We start from the raw sequence: 23,658 nt of genomic DNA, 5'->3' as shown, positions 1-23,658 counted from the left end.
ACGAGGCATTTTGCTTGGAAAACCGTAAAATCTTTCCGAAGAGGAGTTCTCCCTACCAGTAACATTGACTGGAAATCACATATAAAGTACTGCATTGGAAGCCAAATGCAGGACTCAGCTTCATATTACGTCATAAAAAACAGAAACAAGTAAGGTTTCGGGGATGATAACTACTCGAACACGGTTGAGACTACCTTCGGTACAAACGTTTGTCCCATTTCTCAGAATAAAAAGTTTCTACACGAGAAAAGGAACACATTTACCAGCTTTGTTACTGGGCATGTTTCGGGACTACAAAAAAGTAATAAAGGAGATATGCGAATCATTGTTCGCCAGCTGGCCGCTGTTCAGAGACACAAGCATCCGTCGTTGCCGTGGGCTGCGAAGTTATCCGTGCCCCCTGACGTTGGTGCAACTGCCCCCCCCCCCACTACCTCATCCCTACGGTGTTTACCGTCAATCCGAAGGCCGAGCACATATGTACAATTATTTAAGAACTGAAGAGACATTAATAATTCATTTTGAGACGTCAGTCTTCTGATTGGTTTGATGCGGTCCACCACGAGTTCCTCTCCTGTGCCAAAATCTCTTCTTCTCAGAGTAGCTCTTGCAGCCTACGTCCTCAATTATTTGCTGGATGTATTCCAATCTCTGTCTGCCTCTATGGTTTTTACCCTCTATAGCCCCCTCTGGTACCAAGGAAGTTATTCCAACATCACCTAATGGGTGTCCTAGCATCTTGTCCCTACTCCATTTCAGTCTTCTCCACATATTACTTTACTCTCCGATTCTAAGCAGAACCTACTCATTCATTATATTATCAGTCCACCCAATTTTCAACATTCGTCTGTAGTACCAATCTCAAATGCTCCGATTTTTCCCGTCTTCTGCTTTTCCCGCAGTCCATGTTTCACCACAATACTCTGCTCCAAACGTACATTCTCAGAAATTTCTTTCTCAAATTAAGGGCTATGTTTGATACTAGCAGAATTCTCTTGGCCAGGAATGCCATTTTTGTCAGTGATAATCTGCTTTTGATATCCTTCTTGTTCCGTCTGTCGCTGGTTATTATGTTGCCCAGGTAGCAGAATTCTTAACTTCATCTACTTCGTGACAATCAATCCTGATGTCAAGATTCACCATGATCGCATTTTTGCTAATTTTTATTCCTTTCATCTTTCTTCGATTTACTGTCAGTCTGTACTGTGTACTCATTAGATTGTTCATTCCATTCAGCAGATCATGTAATTCTTCTTCACTTTCACTCAGAATAGCAACATCATCAAACAATCATATCATTGATATACTTTCACCTTGAATTTTAATTCCACTCTTGATCTTTCCTTTTATTTCCATCACTGCTTCTTCGATGCACAAATTGAACTGTACGGTCGAATGAGTACATCACTGTCTTACGAATTTTGAATCGGAGCGTTCGTTGTATATTACCCTTCTGCCGCTACAGTTTACGTCATTTTTATCAGCATTTCGAACGTTTTGCCCCATTTTACATTGTCTAATGCTTTTCCCAGGTCGATAAATCCTATGAACGTGTCTCAATTTTTCTTTAGTCTTGCTTCCATTATCAACCGCAACGCTAGAATAGCCCCTCTCCTGCCTTTAACTTTCCTAAAGCCAAACTAGCATATCCTAAGCTTTATTTTCCATTCTTTTGTATATTATTCTTATCACCAACTTGGATGCATGAGCTGCTAAGTTGATTGTGCAATAATTCTCGTACTAGTCCGCTCTTGCAGTCTTCGGAGACGTGTGCATGATATTTTTCCGAAAGTCAAATGCTATGTCGTCAGACGTATAGAATCTACACACGAACCTGAATAATGGTTATCTTGCGAGGCCCCGAATGATTTTAGAATTTCTGATGCAATGTTATCTATACCTTCTCTCTTATTTCCTCTTAAGACCTCCAAAGCTCTCTTACATTCTGATTCTAATACTGGAGCCCCATCTCTTCTAAATCAACTCCTGTTTCTTCTTCTATCACATGAGACAAATGTTTTCCGCTTGTAAAGGGTTTCAGTGTATCTGTCAACCTATACGCTTTCTTTTCTGCGTTTAACAGTGACATTACCGTTGCACTCTTATCGTTGCCACACTTGTTTTTAATTTCACCGAAGATTGGTTCAAATGGCTCTGAGCACTTTGGGACTTAACTTCTAAGGTCATCAGTCCCCTAGAACTTAGTAAGAACTACTTAAAGCTAACTAACCTAAGGACATCACACGCATCCATGCTGGAGGCAGGATTCGAACCTGCGATCGTAGCGGTCGCGCGGTACCGGACTGTAGCGCCTAGAACCGCTCGGCCACCCCAGCCGGCTCACCGAAGATTGTTTTGACTTTCCTGTCTGCTGAGTCTGTCCTTCCGACAATCATTTCTTTCTTCGATTTCTTCACATTTTTCAAGCAGCAATTTCGTTTTAGCCTCCATTACTTTCTATTTGTTTGATTCGTCAGAGACTTGTATTTCAGTGTTCCTGAATTTTCCTGAACATTTTTGTACTTCTTCTTTCATTGATAAACTGAAGTATTTCTTCTTTCCCATGCTTTATTCTCATTTATCTTCTTTACCTATGTTCTTCTTCCCTACTTCTATGATTGCCCTTTTTAGAGGCGTCCCTTCCTCTTCAACTCAACTGTCTACTGGGCTACTCCTAATTGCCCTATCTATAGCCTCAGAGAACTTCAAGCGTATCTCCTCATTCCTTAGTACTTCTGTATCTCACTTCTATGCGTACTGAGTCTTCTTGACTAATCTCTTAAACTGCAGTCTACTCTTCATCACTACTACGTTGTAATCTGAGCCTATGTCTGCTCCTGGGTACGCCTTACAATCCGGTATCTGATCATGATGTAATCTACCTGAAATCTTCCAGAATCAAGGGCCAATTATACCTTCTCCTCTTGCTATCCTTGAACAGAATATTCGCTATTGCTAGCTGAAATTTGTTACGAAACTCAGTTAGTCTTTCTCCTCTCTCAATCCTCGTCCCAAGCCCAAATTCTGCTGTAACTTTTTCTTCTGCTTCTTCCTCCGCAACTGCATTGCAGTCTCCCAACACTATAAAACTTTCGCCTGCCTTTATGTACTGTAGTACCCTTTCAGTATTCTTTTCATCTTCAGCCTGTGACGTCGGTATGTATGCGTGAACTTTCGTTGTCGATTTAGGTTTGCTTTCGATTCTGATAAGAACAATCCTATCACTGAACTGTTCACAGTAACACACTCTCTGCCCTACCTTCGTATTCATAACGAATCCTACTCCTGTTATATCATTTTCAGCTGCCGTTGGTATTACCCTATACTCATTCGACCAGAAATCCTTGTCTTCTTTCCATTTCACTTCACTGGCGCCCACTATATCTAGATTGAGCCTTAGAATTTCCCTTTTCAGTTTTTCTAGCTTCTCTACGACGTTCAAGCTTTTGAAATTCCGTAGCCCGACTCGTAGAAATTATTATTTACAGATAATCAGCGCTTTCCAAAATTTAAATTTACAAATTTTTAAGAAAATATACACAGAAGCTGTAACGTGATGGGACCATAACGCACTCACGGATACTACACTTAAAGTCATTTTTACAACTGTTATTCAAATGGCTCTGAGCACTATGGGACATAACATCTGAGGTCATCAGTCCCCTAGAAATTAGAACTACTTAAACCTAACTAACCTAAGGACATCACACACATCCATGCCCGGGGCAGGATTCGAACCTGCGACCGTTGCAGTCGCACAGTTCCGGACTGAAGCACCTAGAACCGCACGGCCACAAACCCGGCAACTGTTATTCACGCAGCTGAACGTCTAATATATGTTCCTTGAATATGAAAGCAAAAAGGGAAAAAAACAACGCACCACCAACGAACTATCCGAATAGGACGGAAACGGTAGATGTCATGCATACGTGGAGACAAAAAATGTTTACAGTTTCAGAAAAAGTGTACAATTTATTCAAGAAAACGGGCTTCGCAAATTGATCTAGTCAACAACGAGTTGGACCACATCTGGGCCTTATGCAACAGTCATTCGATTTGGCATTGGTTGATGGAGTTGTGGGATGTCCTCCTGAGAGATAGCGTTCCAAATTCTGTAAAATTCTGTTGGAGTGCCCTATCCCTGATGCTCCAAACGTCCTCAATTGGGGAGAGATCTGGCGACAGCACTGGCCAAGACAGGGTTTGGCAAGCACAAAAGACAAGCAGTACAAATTTGGCCCGTGTGCGGCGGGCATTATCTTGCTGAAATGTAAGCTCAAGATGGCTTTCTATGAGGGGCTACAAAACGGGGTGTAGAATATCGTCGACTTACGTCCGTGCTTCAATGATGCCGCGAATAACACCCAAGAAATCCTACAGTGAAAAGAAATGGCACCTCAGACCATCATTCCCAGTGTCGGCCATATGGCGGGTAACACTGAGGCTGGCATTGCACAGTTGTCCAAGACGTCTCCAGCATGTCTTCGGCCTGTAATCTCATTGACTGGAGTATAATTGTGTTCATTTATGAGTCCCGCTTTGAACTGAGCTCAGAAGACCAGCGAAGATGTGTCAGGAAGTGGTTCGGAGAGCGGTGGGATACCAACCTGACTGACGCCCGCCATACGACCCGTCTGCTGGGGATGATGGACTGGGCTGCCATTTCTTTTCATAGTAGGATCTCTTGGGTTGTCGTCGGTGGAGCATTACAGCACAGTGATCTGTTGACGATATTCTACGCCACGGTTTTTTGCTCTTCGTAGGAAGCCAACCTGGTCTTACATTTCAGGAAGACAATGCCCTCAAGCACCCGTCTAAGGTTTGTATTGCGTGACTTCGTGCTTGCCAAACACTACCTTAGCCAGCAAGCTCGTCGGGTCTCCCCAAAATTCAGAACGATTGGAGCATTATGGGCAAGGCGCCCAACCAATCAAACGCGTGAGTTCGGCAGAATGTGACAGGATATCCCTCAGGAAGACGTCCTACAACTCTATCATTCACTATCAAACCGAATAAATGCTTGCATGAGGAGCAGACGAGAGCCATCGTGTTAGTCACTTGCTCCATTTGTGAAGATTTTTGACTTGAATAAATCGCTGATTCTTTCTGGAACTGTAATCATTTGTTTGTGTGTACACGTACATCACATGTACTGAGTTCTGTCCCATTCGAGAAACTCCTCCGTGGTGTGTCTTATTTTGTCTTAGAGTGTATTTGAGATGAATGTACAGGCGTGGACAAAACGAGCGAGACCCCTCGCCTTCTCGTTATGCTGATCCGCACAGCTATACAGTCTGCAACACAGCATAACAGGCAAGGCGACGAAGTGCTACCAACATACTATGCACAGGATTGAAATTGAAAAACTATCCGAACTTTGTCAGACTGTTTTCAATCATGTGTAAGACTATATTAATGATGATTGGTTTGTTAAACACAACACGTAAATATAAGATATAAATGAAAAAAGAAACGCTTATTAGAATTAAATGTACTAATAAAAACGAATTTCAGCTTGTCGAGATAACATAACTGTTTTACTAAGACAAAGTACCCGATATCGTTCCGAATTAACAAAATGTTAGGCGCATTCGGCCGCGAAATGGTCTGTGTCAACGTTCAGACCAGTCAAACTGGATTACCGTCGCTGATCTACCATGGAAGTGTGCAAATTTAGCAATGCGTGAAGATTCATAACGAAATTCAGTTAAAAATCATTCAGTGCTCCACGTAAGTCAGTTCAGTTATTGACAGAAGCGGAAAAATAGTAGGCAGTAACAAGTATGAAATTCTACAAGATTTTCATATTTACATCCACATGGCGCTGGTACAGAATAAAGGTATGGGATCCTTGACAGACGTGATTGACGGTGCGCGCCAAAAGCGTCCAAAGATCGGTAGCACGATTTGTAATGTCACGAAATAGGAGAGAGAGAGTCCCAGATTTGATAAGCGAGTTGGGGTGACATTCATCAAAATAAAAGCGTTTTGAGTTGCCGCAAAGATCTTTTTACGAAATTTCAATAACTAACATCTGTTCTGAATGCCAAAACATTATTTCCTCGGGAACTTACACAAGAAGAAATGACCAGAGTAATAATGTAATTCAGGACTCGTAAGCGAAGATCTAAGCGGCCCTTTTCCCCGAACGCTGTTAAAGAGTAGGACGGTAGAGAATAGTCCGAAAGTGGTTCGACGAACCCTCTGCCAGGCTCGTAAGTCTGGATTGCAAAGAAAGACTGTAGATGTAGTCACGTATATGTAACAACGAAATTATGTTGTAATTGCGAACACCGAAGTTGTTTGGTGTTTATTTATTTTTCCTTGATTATTTTCAGCTATAGGCAAACACCTAGGTGCGTTAAATTGGTACTGAAATAAACTGTCATGCATGGTCCAATTACAATAAATTCTTAACTACTTGTTATGGTACTGCAGTATCTGCCAGCGTCTTTAGAAGTAAATATCGCATACGACGTTACTAGGGTGTTTATAAGTGCGTATTGCAGACGACTTCGAAAAAAATTTGAGTGTAACTTCGTAAAAGTTCCGTGATCGATCGATCTGAGTTGCTGGCGAATACAGTTTATTCTCACGAGATAGTATATATTACCATTACACATGAGGTGAAAAGGGTTCTCCCGGGTGTGGTGGCCGAGTGGTTCCAGGCGCTTCTCACGAACCCCACGGCTGCTTCAGTCGCAGGTTGGAATCCTACATCGGGCATGGATGTGTGTGACGTCCTTAGGTTAGGTAGGTTTAAGTAGTTCTAGGTCTAGATGACTGATGACCTAAGCAGTTTAGTCGCATAATTCTTAGAGCTATTTTTCGACCTTTTGCGTAAATTGTCTTGACATAAACGGCCGTATCATTAGATTGCGTTGACATTGAATCTCATTTTTTTACGCCACCAAGGGACCGTACACCGCAGGAAGAACGATACATTTCCGCTTATTATGTCTACCCGTACTCGAGGTAAACGGGTTATAAGGGTTGAGTGGACAGACAGACGGTCTAGAAAGCGAGACTAGTAGGGTTCGTCGGCCGGTGTGGCCCAGCGGTTCTAGGCGCTTCAGTCTGGAACCGCGTGACCGCTACGGTCGCAGGTTCGAATCCTGCCTCGGACATGGATGTGTGTGATGTCCTTAGGTTAGTTAGGTTTCAGTAGTTCTAAGTTCTAGGGGAATGATGACTTTAGACGTTAGGTCGCATAGTGCTCAGAGCCATTTGAACCATTTTTTTAGTAGGGTTCCATTTTTAACGATTTAGTTGACTAAATCCTAATAACGAAAATAGCTACGTCAGTTACTAAAGACGAGGCCCGCATAAATAATTCCTCCAACTCTTTATTCGAAATGTTCTAGTTACAGACGATACATCAGCATATTAATCGTAGCTACGCTTTCGATCCAAATCACGTTTACAGCAACGCAAATAAAATCCATTTGCCTATACACGTGGTAATTCAGATCCCAGTGTTAATTCCACCGCGTTTTAGAAGTGCGAGCATTCTCATTGCTAGTTAGCTTAAGAAAGAGTTCGGCTAATGAACGTTTTCTGGCTGTGGCGAGTCTAATGGAGAATTCGAAACATTGCAGAATACTTTTGGCAGCTATGTAGCCGTTTATTTCCTGGGGTGGTGCAGAATTATCCTACTAAATTTACTCGCTAATAACAGTATTTTGTTATTTCGATAAACATCCCGAATGATTGTCATATAAGCGGTGACATAAAAGTAGAAAATTCATGTTTTTGAGTTCAGAAAGCTCTATGCAACAGAAACTGCAGATCGTTTTTCCACTTTCATTGCGAAATTGCCAGCTGGAGGAATAGAGGGCTACCTGCCTGGGTTGTCTGCTAGCGTTGTGAAAGGTGTTTGCTATTGCAAGGGAGGTCTGGTTTGTTTTCGGTTCTAATCTAGATGGAGGCAGAGACCTTTAAAGCAATTTTAAGAAATTCTCGCGCCCGCAGTGCGCTTTATTGTTATCTTTATTCTGTACCGGCGCCCTGTGGATGTAAATATGAAAACCTTGTAGAACGTTATACTTGTTACTGCCTACTTTTGCCGGCCATTGGTTGCACGTCTCGGTGAACTGAATTTCGTTATGAATCTTCACGCATTGCTAAATTTGCACACTTTCATGGTAGGTCAGCAACGGTAATCCAGTATGATTGGTCTGAACGTTGGCACAGACCGTTTTGCGGCCGAATGCACATAATAGTTTGTTCATTCGTAACGATCTGGGTACTTTGTCGTACTAAAACAGGTATGTTATCTCGATAAGCTGAAATTCGTTTTTATTAGTAGAGTTCATACTAATTAGCGTTTCTTCTTTCATTTATATCTTATATTTACGTGTTGTGTTTAACACACTAATCAACATTAATACAGTTTTACACATGATTGAAAACAGTCTGACAAAGTTCGGATAGTTCTTTCAATATCAGTCCTGTGCATAGTATGTTGGTAGCACTTCATCGCCTTGCCTGTTATGCTGTGTTGCAGACTGTAAAGCTGTGGGGATCAGCATAACGAAAAGGCGAGGGGTCTCGCTCGTTTTGTCCACGACTGTACCTTCCTTGGACATTTACGTTTTTCTTAAGAGTATAGGTACAGTGTTCTAAAGATCTAAAATATGGTAAGGCTTTTAGATTTCTGATCACATCGTGGAAAGTCAAATGTGTTGCAGATGTTAAACGTTGTCCCTCGAGGAACTTGCCGTTACGTCGCCAAGTAATGATTGGTGCGAGCCATTACAGCGGAAATTCAGATGTAGCAGCGACAGTGACGGGACCTGTATGGAGGAAGAGACCATGTGTGTACAATGGTATGTATTGTTAACCTTGCTCGGTTCCAATAATTATGGTCTCGGGTTGAAGGAAGATTATATGTACAGACTCCGATAAACTGGCTTCTAGTCACAACAGCTGGACGCAAGAAGACTGTGACATCCGGATGGTGTAGAATCAAGGTTGCGCAAAACTGAGCATCTCAGAACAGGCGTTAGTCAGCCGGTACTATGTCAGTAACACGCAAGGTCATTCCCTTTGTTCATTGAAAACTGTTAGAGCGTGCTGCTCAAGATAATTAGTGAAACGATTAGTTACAATAAGATCTCATAAGCTTAACCCCTGAGTAACTTCTCGATCACGTTACCGTCTTATTTTATCATATCAAATTTTGAGAAATGCATTATTAATGCTGAAAATATTGATAGGAAAGGAAAAGCAAACTAGCTATTGCCTGTGATTCATAGTTTTCTTGGAAACATTGCTGATAAAGTAACAGATTTTGATTACATTCTCTTAACTTCAAACAGCTTAACAACTTGGGGCATATTTATTAGTTGGAACTGTTTAAAGGATAACTTTATATCCACCATCTTAACCAACATTTGCAAAAGTGGTTTACAGCGTGTGTCTGGAAAAAAAGTAGAGTAAATCCGCAAGCAGCAATTTATTTAAGATAAAGGATAAAATCTTCAGTATTCTTTAAAATAGCACTCTTGGACGTAAATACATTTTTTCAGCGATTCTGTCAGCTCTTTTAGACTTTCTGCAGCACGTTGTCGGGAAATCTCCTTCAGATACCTCGTCGCGGTGGCTTTCATGGCACCTACCGTCCCAAAATGTTGGCTCCTTACATTGCTATTTATTATAGGAAACAAAAAGAAATCATCTTTTGCCAGATCGGGACTATATAGTGACTAGGGCAGCGTTGCCACACCGTGCTAGACCAGCAAGTCACTATAAATGAAGCCGGTTTGAGACAGCGTGTTGTGCAGGTGTCACCTGTTTTCACTTATTCCCTTTTGACGCGAAGCACCCGAAACCTGTATTCTCAATTCCTGTGCTTCTGCTTCGTCAAAGATATTCAGATACCATTCTCAGTAAAATCAGATACATTTCTTATCTAAAACCACAGAATGCATTAAAACAAGGACTTTTACAAAAGGTTTAACCAAGAAGAGTTAGTGCAGGTAGAAATTACAAATGTGAGTGCTAGCTCCTGCCTCATTGCCTGTTTGCTGCACTGTACTGATTTTGTTGTATGTGGAAGTAACCAGTAAGCAGTCAAGATGTGAAATATGGTGAAGTCCCCCAGCAGCAGTCAGTTATTTAATGTGTAGCGCAGCTTTGGAAAACAATTTCTTTTCCAAGGAATGTGTTTGTGTGTGTGTTAGATTAAAGCAAATACACATAATGTCTTAACGACTCAATACAATGGACGACAAGGAAAGTCGTAAAGGTACGGTACATATGGCAGTTAGTGAGAGCAGCCTTCTCTCTTGTTTTAGGTAGATAGTGACTTACCAAATAATTACCCATGCAAATGTAGTAAGACGAACTGAAAACTTGTGCTATAAAGGTTACGTGTCTGTCTCTTTTATATATTACGACAATTGTAACATAAAATAAATTTAAATTAACAACAGGCTGAATATAGAGAGAAGGTGAAATTTAAGAACTTACTTCCGATATGAGTACCATTAACATTCCACCAACAAACAATTAAAATTAATAAAAAATGCACCATTGCTACTGTTACTGAAACAGTAGTGAGCATGAGAGATACCCAATTTGAGAAGAAACTGTGTGTCCCTGATAAGTACTATTTCCACTATTCTTCCAAACCATAGCATATGTTAGGGAAAGAGCATAATAGACTTTTGATTTTTCTGTACTACAATGTGCTGCTACATACGTCATTGCTGAAACATTTATGCGCTGTATTAAATTCTTCCTGTAAAAAGTTCAGTATGACAGCAAAGAGACGATAGTCTCGCCGATGTGTTTATAAATGTGGGGATGTACCGAGAGATCAAAGTTAGGAAAGTCAGAGATAAGGAACGTATCTTCAAGTTGACAAACAACAGTTTTATCCAGGATATGTGGAAGTCGTTGACTCTAATGGAAGACAGGAATATACAAATGACGAATTGACACATGCTAGAGGCTGGAATACTTTCCCATACCTTGAGGAATTTAATTGTATTCTGATGTTGGTTTTCAGTCGAGTCTATCAATCGTGTCAGCGTTTCTTCAGCTATATGTGAGGTTATGAATGTGTTACTGTCGTTTTCGATGTTGTCTTACTGTGACGTGAAGTACGATATTGGAGTACCTGTGCTGCTCTGAAGAACGGTGCAATATTCCTTCAGATATGCAGGCATGTCCGAAGGAATATTGCTTCGAACTTTGGAACAACACACGCGCTGCCGCATCTTATTTATCTGCCGACATCGGGCGAGTGACTTTTTGTTAACATGTATCTCTGTCCGGGAATATACATAGTGGATGTCAGAGTATCGGTTATAGACATGTGGGTGACGACATATGGAAATTTGAGCCTGGATGTGAGTCGTGTTCGCGATAAGCGGGAAATCCGGGTTCAAGTCCCGGTCCGGCACAGATTTCAATTGTCGATATTCCTTTATTAGATAAATGACATGTCATTATAATACTCGTTTATACACTTCTTTCAACACGCTCTATAAGATCTCAAAATAAAAAGCACTGCTGTACATACAAATTGCATCTATAGTCTACATCTCAATCCACTAAGTGCGATGACGCCCATTTTGGGATTTGTCTTTGTATCGGAAATTTTGCATTTCTAATAATTCCGGCAGGGAATGCTACCATTTCCCATTGTTGTTTGCACCTTTGCCGAGCGCTTGCGTTGACGTTTCGTCAGTTGTCGTTAAACGAGTGAGTTTTGCACTTTTATTTCTGTGAAGAAGCTACGTTTTCAGCTTTACAAGAATTGTATATTTTCAAAACAGCATAAGTTACGTTATTATGTAAATAATTTCCAGTGTTTGTGTACAGGCATGTTCTGTAATGGTTTCAGAAGATGTTTATCGGTCATTTACTTGATAGACCTATTTCATTTCGGCAATACACTAGTCGGACCCTCGATCCCCATTTAGGGCTCACGGCAGTTTCCACGTAAAACTTTATTTTGCTTTTATTGCCTCCTCAGGCAGAGTGAGTTGCTATGAAGCACTTTCCATTAGGGAAATAGATGAAATTGTAAATGACCCGAACTTCATGACTTCGTTTGATGATGATGGTGATGTGAATGAGACCACTGAGATTGCCGAGCACCCTCCAGATGGTGTATATGAGATGTCTGACTGTGAAGATATTGACGAAAATATATTTGAAACTACTGTTCCATCTGATGTGCCAGGTTCCTTGGAAATTCATGCCAATGGAGAAAAGGAAAATGACGAACATGCAGGCCAACGAAAGAAGAAAGTGAAAGCTATTATCACTTCTAAATGGACAACAGAAGATGTGACTTACTCTAAAGCCTATCCTAAAGCAGCAGAAATTGAAAAGCGAAAATCCAATTTGGTAGCAGCATTAAAAGGAAAATCTGCGGTTGAGTGCTTTGAAGAAATTTTGATGAATAGATATTGAACTTGATTGTCAGTGGAACTGTCCAATATACTACACAGAACAATAATCACACCTATGAGTTATCCAATGCATGCTTAAAAAAGTTCATAGGTATACTATAATACTCTTCACTGAATACCATGCTCTTCCACAGCAAAAGCTATGCTGGAATGAAGATGAGGACTTTGATGTAAGGTGTGTACGACAGTGTATGAGTCGCAACAGATATCTGGAAATAAAGCGCCACCTTTATGTCAATGATAAGACACGTCTGAACAGAATCCCACCTGACGGAAGGGATAAACTTTTTAAAATTCGTTCGTTGATGGATTTACTGAATAATAATTTAATGAAATTTCAAGTTTTTTTTTCGTCAGCCTGAGCACTGATGAGCTAATGGTACGATATCATGGACACCATAACCTAAAACAGTTCATTCGCGGGAAACCAGTAAGATTTGGATTCAAACAGTGGGTCATGTGCTGTTCTGAAAGAGGTTTCTGTTACCATATGTCAGTCTATGATGGAAAACCGAAGGATAGAAGTGATGTTTCAGTTCTGGGACTTCGTGGATCAGTTGTGTTGAATAAGATTTCTCTTCTACAGACTCTTGAACTTCACAAAATATAGATTGATGACTTTTTTATGAGCTTCCATTTGATGAAAGAGCTCTCAGAAATGAGAGTGTGGGCAACTAGAACTGTCCTTATGAACTGAATGAATAACTGTCCAGTCAAATCTGAGAACAGCATGAAGAAAAAGATGAGGAGCGTATGACTATATATTTGACAAGAATACGGAGATAATGGCAGTAATGTGGAAGGATAACATTTGTGTAAAGCTCTTATCAAACCATGAGACAGTGCACCCAGTAAGGCAAGTAAAGAGATGGAGCAAAGCTCAGAACAAAGAATTGCAAGTTCCAAAGCCAAGAATTATTTAACAACATAACAAACATACGGGGTGTGTGGACAAACTGGACTGAAATGCGCAGAAATATCGAGTTCGAGGTAATAAATGGTACTTCCCGTTGTTCACCAATGCATTCCATGTAGCGTTGGTCAACGCGTAAGTCATCTACTGCCTCTGGAATGAAAATATTCCACGCTTCAATTCCGGAGGATGGTGACAGGACATATCTTGCTCAATCATCTGCTGCTTCTGATCCGCAAAGCACAGGACGTCCATCATTCCCAAACTCATCCCTTTCACGTGTTCCAAGTGAACTGAGGACTTATGGCAAAAGGTCATGTGAATGAACGCACGACACTGGGGTAACAAACAAAATGTGCAATTTGCAAGAAAAATTTGAGGAAACAGAGTTCTGTGTGCAGTGTGAGACTCCATATTGATAGTTTTGTGGTCTGGCACAAAAAATAAAAGAAAATGTAAAAACAGAGTGGCATGTGTCATGCTCCCCATTTGGGGGTCGATTAAAATAAATCATTTCTGTTTTATATTCCTTTCCCTCATCTCTACACTAGCCAGGCAACACAGAAATAAATGTAGATGGCAGTAAAAAAATTTGGTACTTGTGGGTTAATATAATGAATATTCCACAAATCTCTAGATATTAGTCTGGGGAGCCACAGGGTATGATTGCAGGCCACAACTGCTAGTCATATTTGGAAGTCTGAGGTAACGGTCATCCAGCGCCCTCATGTGTTGCCTCTTATAGGACAGTCTCGTGGTCTCATTTTTCAGCAGGACAATGATCGTCCACACGTGGTAACGGGTATTATGCAATTTCTGTGCGATGTTAAAGCACTTCCGTGACCAGCAAGGTTCCCAGATCTTTTCACGATAGGCCATGCGTAGGATCTGCTTGTATGTCAACTACGCCCGCGTCAATATCCGGAATATTTCAGGACTGGGTGCAACAGTAGCGAGCGAAGTTGCCTTAGTAGACGATACAACAATTATGTGACAGCTTTCCCAACCCAGTCATCCAGGCCGTAGGAGGCTCGTATTACCAAGCTGTATGCAAATTTGACTCGATTGTGTAATTACTGAAGTAGCATCACCTACCCTCTCAAACCGTGAAGTTTCATTTCTTTTCCTTCTTCCCTTCTTCGCACTTCACCTTCTTTTTTAAAAGTAAAAGGCTTTGTGTATACATACCTGTTCTACATTTCAGTTATCGAAGTGCTTCGACGCAAGCTGACTCTCCGAAATCCAGATTGGAGGTACATAGGTATCAAATTCTGCTTAACATTGTAATCAACAGGCCTTGTTTATTCAGTACAGGAATTGGTGTGTTAGGAATTATCTCGAGGGTGGTAATATCGCAGTGCGAAATTCTAAACAGCAAACGATTGTCCTTTAAAACACGCGTTTGTTCTATGGAACTTTTAGAGTCTTTACTTGCGAGATGTAACAAGGGGTTAACTCTGTGACAGGCCGCCTACAGAACTGGCAGTTGAATGTGCACATAAACAATGCACGTCTATTGTGAAGTCAAATGCGTAGGGGTGCACGTATGCTCACTGTACAGGACCTGTAAATCTCACACTCAAATTCGCAGACAGGCGATAGGGACTATTATTTACAAATGTTACTCAAACATGTGACTATAAACATCACTCGAATTGTCTTGGAATAATAATAATCATTATAAATGCAGAAAAATTGTTGGAATAGCATCATAAACTATGTATAATCACGATGTGAGAAGAAGAAAAGGTGTACAAATAGTATTAGACAACTTATAATTTTTTAAAGTGAATCAACGCTACTGACGTCGACGCCTTCCCCAGCAGATAGCCAATCAGAGTTAATGTGGAGCCATTGTGTTGCCTTCGGCGGTAAACTGTGCAGACAATTTTACTATACTCCATGTAACCTAACAAGTATTAAAGTGGGGAAATAGACAGAAGCTATAGTCACACGGATTCCTTAATAAATAAATATAGGTTGCGGCCTACGAGTAAAAAGCAGTCATCTGTGCGCTAAACGATCTTTTACCGTGGAGTAAATCACAGAATTTTTATAATTAATGACGTATCACACGGATAGTATCTGACGGCAACGCGTGTGCATATGCAATTCTATGATATCGTAAATGCGTGATAAATCGTGTCCGAACATGACAATTGAAACGTGGCGTAAATCGTATTGCGGCATCGCACCAAACTTGTTCCATTACACTACAAATAAACAACACACGCTCTTACGCTAGAAACAAGCGGCCGCCGAAAAATAAAACCGTTGGTTTGATGACACCGAGAAAACACGCTCGGCGCACGTTTTAATTGCGCGGAACAAGCGTCAGCAGTTTTGACAGTTGTCAACTACAGCGGGCGAACACGCGTCCGAGTTACAAACAGCAATTCTGCATTGAGCGTCGCTGAACTCATTAATTATAAATAAAAATGTCAACGGCAATAGGACACTGGTCTAATTGAGGGGAGGCAGAGAGAGCTTTTTGGGAAAAGCGTCGGACAGTCCACACTATGATTCAAAGGACCGTCGACACTAGAACACTCATCTTCGTCTTAGTTTTTTCTCCCGTAATTAACAACGCAAAAAATCGAAATTAATCGTGGAACAGAACTTTTCAAATGAAAAAAAAATAATCGATGCGAATCGTTCCTGTGCTCCATCTCAAAAATAAAGCATGACTTACACACCAGCAAATACTGCGACAAATTCTACAAATTTCTCCACCCTAAGTATCCTGCAATTTTCCATAATCCATTTCTGGCGGAAATGGACGAATATATTTATACATCGAGTCATTTAACACCACAATGAACAGAATCTAGACTTTCTAGATTTTCGTTTGTTCACGATGAGTAGAACAATCTCATGAATACCACCTTGATTATATTATCTTCAAAGGTATAAAAATGTGATTTGTCTTTCTTATTCATTTGTGTGGCTCGCAATCTTGTATTAGCCTATGTACTTTTCAGAAATTCGGCGGTTTCTAGTGACTTTAGTGTCTATGTCTATAGTAACTGATGGTGTCTGGTGTGTTAGTTTGCCACAATTCATTGTATACCTGCGTAAAGTACTTTTTTGTAAGGTAATCAAATGCAATTCAAGGTTATTTTATTATTACATACGACTGCACGCGTTTTTAAACCATGGCATTGAATTTTCTGAATGATTAAGCTGCGCCATATTCACAAAACCTTGACGAGAAGTATAACGTGCACCAACAGATCAGGAGTGCGTGCCATCAATTTTTTTATTGTTTATTATGATGGTAGTTGTTCAGTAATTGTTGACAATTGGCTTATATACGGTACGTGGTGACACCGGGTCGTTGTAATTGAAGTGCAGCTAATCACGGAGGTCCAGCGTAGGCTGCAGTTATCGTATGGCAGCGAACTTGGTTGGCATGCTAATGTGTAAAAGCGAAACCCGATCTATACAGGGAAAAAATTAGTTACAATTTAGGCCACCAGGTGCAAATGTGGCCTAGTACAACTTCTCACCGATGTCTTCGGTGTTCGTTTGAAAACAAAATGTGTAAGAAACGGCTAATAATTAAATCAGAATTATGTCTTTCGTGCGTGATAGACGTTTACTGCCCACATCCCGTTCCTAAGCCATTACGAATCGAAACATTTATACTTGTCTTTCTTGCATTCAGAACGTTATATTTGCACCGGGTGACCAAAATTGGAAATAGTTTTCTTGCAGAGTAGATCGGTTCGGCATTAAAACATATCCACCAAGTTTCGATGCCATATGATAACTGCAGTCCCCATCTGTGAGTATCTGAATTTTCATTACAATCACCCAGTACAATTGTGGCTAGATTTTACAGAAGTATATCCTCACTAGTTGTTATATCAGGTTATTTCTAGGTAGTTAACTGTCCCAGATCTAGTACCATTGTCTGCAGATGCCTTTCGAATAATTTTTTTCACCGACACTAGGTTGTTTGCCATCACTTTACACAACAGTTTCGTTGATAGAGAAATTTTAGGGCTGTCTTTCACGTTCACAGATTTAAGCAGACATATTGTTTGCTTGGCCATGAAAGGGCGTATAACCGTGTCACAAACGTTGAGTCAAAAGATGGACTTGTTTGCAGAAAGTCAAAGTTTCATATGGACAGTGTGACGACGCCCAGAGCACCACGTACTGACCGAACAGTGATCATTGTTAGTGTGTCCCTTGACACGACAGCAGAGAGAAGCCCGTTGTCTGCGGTGCGCTCAAAAATAAAACTGAATACCACGTAGTCTTTTGAAGTATCTGCGTGTCGCGGCTCCGAGGAAAACGAAAGTTGCCAGTTTGCGTTCCTCATCGTCACAAAGGTCCACCATCTAGCGTGATGGTGGGCTGCTGCTAGGCGCAGGACCCGATTTGAATCGCACATCCAGAAATTGAAACGGCAGCCATTAGATTTCAGATATGTTAAGCTCTGTGGATGTATCCCATCTGCGGGTTGTCTGTTGTCTCGCTCAGAGCTGGTGTTGTACAGTATATATACCAACGCCCAGCCAATGCATCCCGATGGCAGCCGCAGTTTATATATGCTGATAACACTGCCATGGCTGCCCAAGGGAGCACCTTCGAGGAAGTGGAGAAGACATAAACTAGCAGCCTTGATATATTGGGGAATTGCTGTCACTAAAACCACCTTAAACCAAACCCAGCCAAGACAAGAGTTTACGCTTTCCGCCTGAGAAATAAGGAATCCAAAAGAAAAAGAAAACCCCATGTGAGTTGGAGAGAGCGATAGTTAGAGCATTGCTGCACTCCCAAATACACTCCTGGAAATTGAAATAAGAACACCGTGAATTCATTGTCCCAGGAAGGGGAAACTTTATTGACACATTCCTGGGGTCAGATACATCACATGATCACACTGACAGAACCACAGGCACATAGACACAAACAACAGAGCATGCACAATGTCGGCACTAGTACAGTGTATATCCACCTTTCGCAGCAATGCAGGCTGCTATTCTCCCATGGAGACGATCGTAGAGATGCTGGATGTAGTCCTGTGGAACGGCTTGCCATGCCATTTCCACCTGGCGCCTCAGTTGGACCAGCGTTCGTGCTGGACGTGCAGACCGCGTGAGACGACGCTTCATCCAGTCCCAAACATGCTCAATGGGGGACAGATCCGGAGATCTTGCTGGCCAGGGTAGTTGACTTACACCTTCTAGAGCACGTTGGGTGGCACGGGATACATGCGGACGTGCATTGTCCTGTTGGAACAGCAAGTTCCCTTGCCGGTCTAGGAATGGTAGAACGATGGGTTCGATGACGGTTTGGATGTACCGTGCACTATTCAGTGTCCCCTCGACGATCACCAGTGGTGTACGGCCAGTGTAGGAGATCGCTCCCCACACCATGATGCCGGGTGTTGGCCCTGTGTGCCTCGGTCGTATGCAGTCCTGATTGTGGCGCTCACCTGCACGGCGCCAAACACGCATACGACCATCATTGGCACCAAGGCAGAAGCGACTCTCATCGCTGAAGACGACACGTCTCCATTCGTCCCTCCATTCACGCCTGTCGAGACACCACTGGAGGCGGGCTGCACGATGTTGGGGCGTGAGCGGAAGACGGCCTAACGGTGTGCGGGACCGTAGCCCAGCTTCATGGAGACGGTTGCGAATGGTCCTCGCCGATACCCCAGGAGCAACAGTGTCCCTAATTTGCTGGGAAGTGGCGGTGCGGTCCCCTACGGCACTGCGTAGGATCCTACGGTCTTGGCGTGCATCCGTACGTCGCTGCGGTCCGGTCCCAGGTCGACGGGCACGTGCACCTTCCGCCGACCACTGGCGACAACATCGATGTACTGTGGAGACCTCACGCCCCACGTGTTGAGCAATTCGGCGGTACGTCCACCCGGCCTCCCGCATGCCCACTATACGCCCTCGCTCAAAGTCCGTCAACTGCACATACGGTTCACGTCCACGCTGTCGCGGCATGCTACCAGTGTTAAAGACTGCGATGGAGCTCCGTATGCCACGGCAAACTGGCTGACACTGACGGCGGCGGTGCACAAATGCTGCGCAGCTAGCGCCATTCGACGGCCAACACCGCGGTTCCTGGTGTGTCCGCTGTGCCGTGCGTGTGATCATTGCTTGTACAGCCCTCTCGCAGTATCCGGAGCAAGTATGGTGGGTCTGACACACCGGTGTCAATGTGTTCTTTTTTCCATTTCCAGCAGTGTATTTACTCGGTAAGTAGGACAGAACTCTGTCATTCGAACAGTAGTGTTAGGATACTAAGCAGAAAGTCAGTGCTACGAATAATATTATATGTAAACTGACCTACAACAAACTGGGCTGCTGACACGCAAGTGCTTCGAACAACAGCCATTGCACTCAAAGTGACGGCAGCTGAATATCCCGTGACGGTCTGAAAGAATTCGGCCTATGTCAAACACATTGATGTGACCGTAAATGAGTCATCTCGCATCATATCAGGATGTTTTCGGCCCACGGGAAGATCGACCCTATCATAGGGATAGCCCCCCCCCCCCCCCAGTACACGGTGGCATGTAGCTGCCAAGGTGGAGAGGAAGAAACAGATGACAGACGATCCTCACTCTCACACGGGCACCATCAACAGTCCAGAAGGCTTCGCTCAAGAAAGAGCTTCCTTAGTGCGTCAGAACCAATCACCGTCACTGTCGAAAAGATCAGCATTCAGGCATGGAAGGAGGCAAAATCAAATACCATCCTGGAGCTGAAGGAAGAATTCGCGATTGGAAGTAACATGTCCTCCCCAGCCTGCAAGGCTATAAACAGGCCGAGGACTACCAAAAATTGGTTCAAATGGCTCTGAGCACTATGGGACTTAACATCTATGGCCATCAGTCCCCTAGAACTTAGAACTACTTAAACCTAACTAACCTAAGGACAACACACAACACCCAGCCATCACGGGGCAGAGAAAATCTCTGACCCCGCCGGTAATCGAACCCGGGAATCCGGGCGTGGGAAGCGAGAACGCTACCGCACGACCACGAGATGCGGGACGAGGACTACCATCTCATATTGGAAGTACAGGGTTGCCCGATGGGGCTGTTTCGGTGGGGAACCATTATGTGACCGTGGGAATGTTAAAACTTACGACCACCTACTGACGTGTCCAAACCTCAGCAAAAGCTCTACGCTGCTAGGTTTACAGCTATGTAATAATAAAGCCATCAGTGTAGTTGATTATTGGGCAAAATATACTGAAACTTTTAAATTTATTACAACTGACTTACACTAGATTTTAGTGTATGGTGTTCTGGACACGTAAAATAAACAAATGATGCCTGTGACGCAACTTTTCAGTAACATAGCGCAGTATGCCATTCCTCGATAATAAGGATGTTCGACTGTTGTCATGTCCAGCACGTTCTGTGTATGTGTCGCCTATTAAATAACTGAGGTATTGTCGATAGCCTATCACGAAACCAATTGTCAACCACAGAGATTCATGAATTCTGGCGCAGTGTTGAATCGGCCTGCAATGATATACCACTATCTGGCATCAAGCTCAGTTCGACTCCATGACCAACGTTAGTTTCGTTGTTCCTGGCGTAGGTGGGAGCTCTGTTCTCTAGATCTCGCAGCCTAGAAACCCACATATCACTTAAAAAATTAGATTTACTCTTCTTATTTTACTGTATAAGCACCGTATGTACTCGTTGTCTGCTATCCCTTCTGCTACTGCAGCTTTAATCCTCAGAATTGTGCATCAATACTCCTGGAAATCACTAGCTTTAGTGGCGGCGACCGTAATGCACTTAATAGAGGAAGAGTGGCCATCTTATTATAGGCTCAGCATCCGTTGAATAGAAATCTAGTTTGAAGGATTTCTTTTCTTTAAAAAAAAATGCAAATCTCTCGGCCCAGGTGACTGGTGGGGTCGTTTCAATCTTTGGCTGCTTGCCATGAAAATAGACAACAGACCAAAAGCTGAAGCAATCACCGGAGCATACAGGGGAAGACTTGTGATGCACGAAATGTTAGATAAACTTTAAGACAACATTTTATCAGTGCAGACATATGTTAAGAAACAACTGAGACACGAAATATTGCAGACTCGAAATCCATCAGCACCGAAGAAACTGAACATTGTTACAATTATGGAGATTCTTCAAGCTAGAGTCTCACGTTTGATTATGAATTACCTCTGAGAGAAAATACAAGTAAAATTGTCTCAGAAGATGAAACACGCGTCTGCGATACATTTTTCAGCGCCAGGACTACAAGATTTTGCTAGCGACATATGCGCAAAAGAACTTAAAAGCTTTTCCACGCTGGATAATTGGCTTCTAGAAGTAGATCATGATTGCATGCAGAACAATAATAAAAGATTACAGACAAGAAAATCAGAAAAAGAAGTAACTGAAATTGAAGTGATCGAAGCTTCTGTTACAGATGTAAAGAATGAGATGATTGGTTTTAGTGATGTGTGGCATGTACAATGCAGGTCAGTCTAATTATTAAAAAGAAATACTCGTTAATAGGATTTTTCAGACATAGGTGAAGAACATCCAAAGGTGACCACGTAGGTGGTGCCTGCACTATCCGGATTTGAGCTAACCGTTGTTATATATCATCAATAATATTTTGCAGTTTTCAAATACTTTAACAGTGGCTAACACAATTCAGGGACTTTTCGGGAGACATTGCTCTCATCATAATGCTGTCAACACTCACACTAAGCACACAGTTTATTAACCATAACCTCCGAGTGCGTCTCCAAACGCGTTGTTGAAGTGTCTTAAGGACGATTAAAGTGGTTGAATGCTTCCAGTTATTACTGCCGAACTGATCAGCCCAGATGGTACATTGTAACAAGTGATACTTACGTCTCCTCACAGATAACTCGAAACCTCGGATCATGTGTGAAAAGGTCAATGTTCTAAACAGAATGCTCGTGATAGAATCATCGTAGTTGGAAAAGCTGGAATGGAACATGTTACATTTTTCGTGCGTCACGCACTTAGTGATTCGTGTGAACAAATTCTTTGTCCTTACGTCTCCATCAGGTCATATTTATTACGAATCATTATTAACAATATTTCGAATTGAGCACAAAAGTAAGTACAAGTTTCTCTTGCCATGACGAACATATTTCAACCACTACATTAAGATATCGCTAATTTACGAGCGAAAACGACACACCGTTTGACCTCAGCGACAGGTGTTCGTTAGCGACAAAAAATGTGATTACTGGCAAAGAGAAGGAAGAGGAGGTATACGGTGCTCTTTTGAATGAAGGAAATCTGCGCTGTGAACACTGTTACAGCCCAAAAATTCACCAGAGAGAGTTTTCAGACAATACAAATTTAACAAGAAAGTTTATATTTTTTCTGCAACTCTAACTGAATCAGAAATGTTTGAACAGATGAAATTTCGACCTAAAGTTCTTATTATAATTTCTGTGGAAGAGTAATTCACACGGGTATTATTTCGTCAGTTTTTATTGACATGTGGGTCTTTGTCCTGAAATTTTACCGCATAAAAATGATTCAATTTAAACTTTTTCTTTTCCACTCTTGTCTATATTCTGCTCGTCAGCAGTCTGATTGCATGAGCTGTTAAACTGGTCGTGCGATAATTCTCGCACTTGTCTGATCTTGCAGTCTTCGGAATTGCGTGGACGATGCTTGTCGGAAGGTCAGATGCTATATATCGCCAGACTCGTAATTTCTACGCACCAACGTGAAATGTCGCTTTGTTGCCACTTCTCCCCATGATTTTACAAATTCTGATGGAATGTTATCGAGCCATTCTTCCTTATTCGTCTAAAGCTATTTTAAATTCACTTTCTAAGTTTGGATCCCCTATTCCTTCAATATCCGCTCCTGTTTCCTCTTCTATCTCATCATGAGATACGTAAGTCTTTCAACTCCTAGATGCTTTCAATGTACCCGTCCCATCCATCCGCTTTCACCTTCGCATTTAACAGTGGAATTCCCATTGCACTCTTCATGTTACCACCCTTGCTCTTAATTTAAATGAAGGTTCTTTTGGCTTTCGTATAAGATGAATCAATCTTTCCTACAATCAATTCATTTTCGATGTCTTTTTTCAAACAGCCAATGCGCCTTAGCTCCCCCGCACGTCCTATTTATTTCATTCCTCTGTGACTTATATTTTTGTATCCGAGAATTTCCCATAACATTTTTGTATTTCCTTCTTTCATCCATCAGCTGAAAATTTCTTCTGTCACCCGTGGTTTCTTCGCAGTTGCGTTCTTTGTAACTACGTTTATCTTTCCAACGTATGTGATTGCCATTTTTAAGAGATGTCTACTCCTCTTCAG

Source organism: Schistocerca cancellata, chromosome 6 (assembly GCF_023864275.1).
Source record: "Schistocerca cancellata isolate TAMUIC-IGC-003103 chromosome 6, iqSchCanc2.1, whole genome shotgun sequence".
NCBI classification, from domain to species: domain Eukaryota; kingdom Metazoa; phylum Arthropoda; class Insecta; order Orthoptera; family Acrididae; genus Schistocerca; species Schistocerca cancellata.
This window is presented reverse-complemented; position numbering follows the sequence as displayed.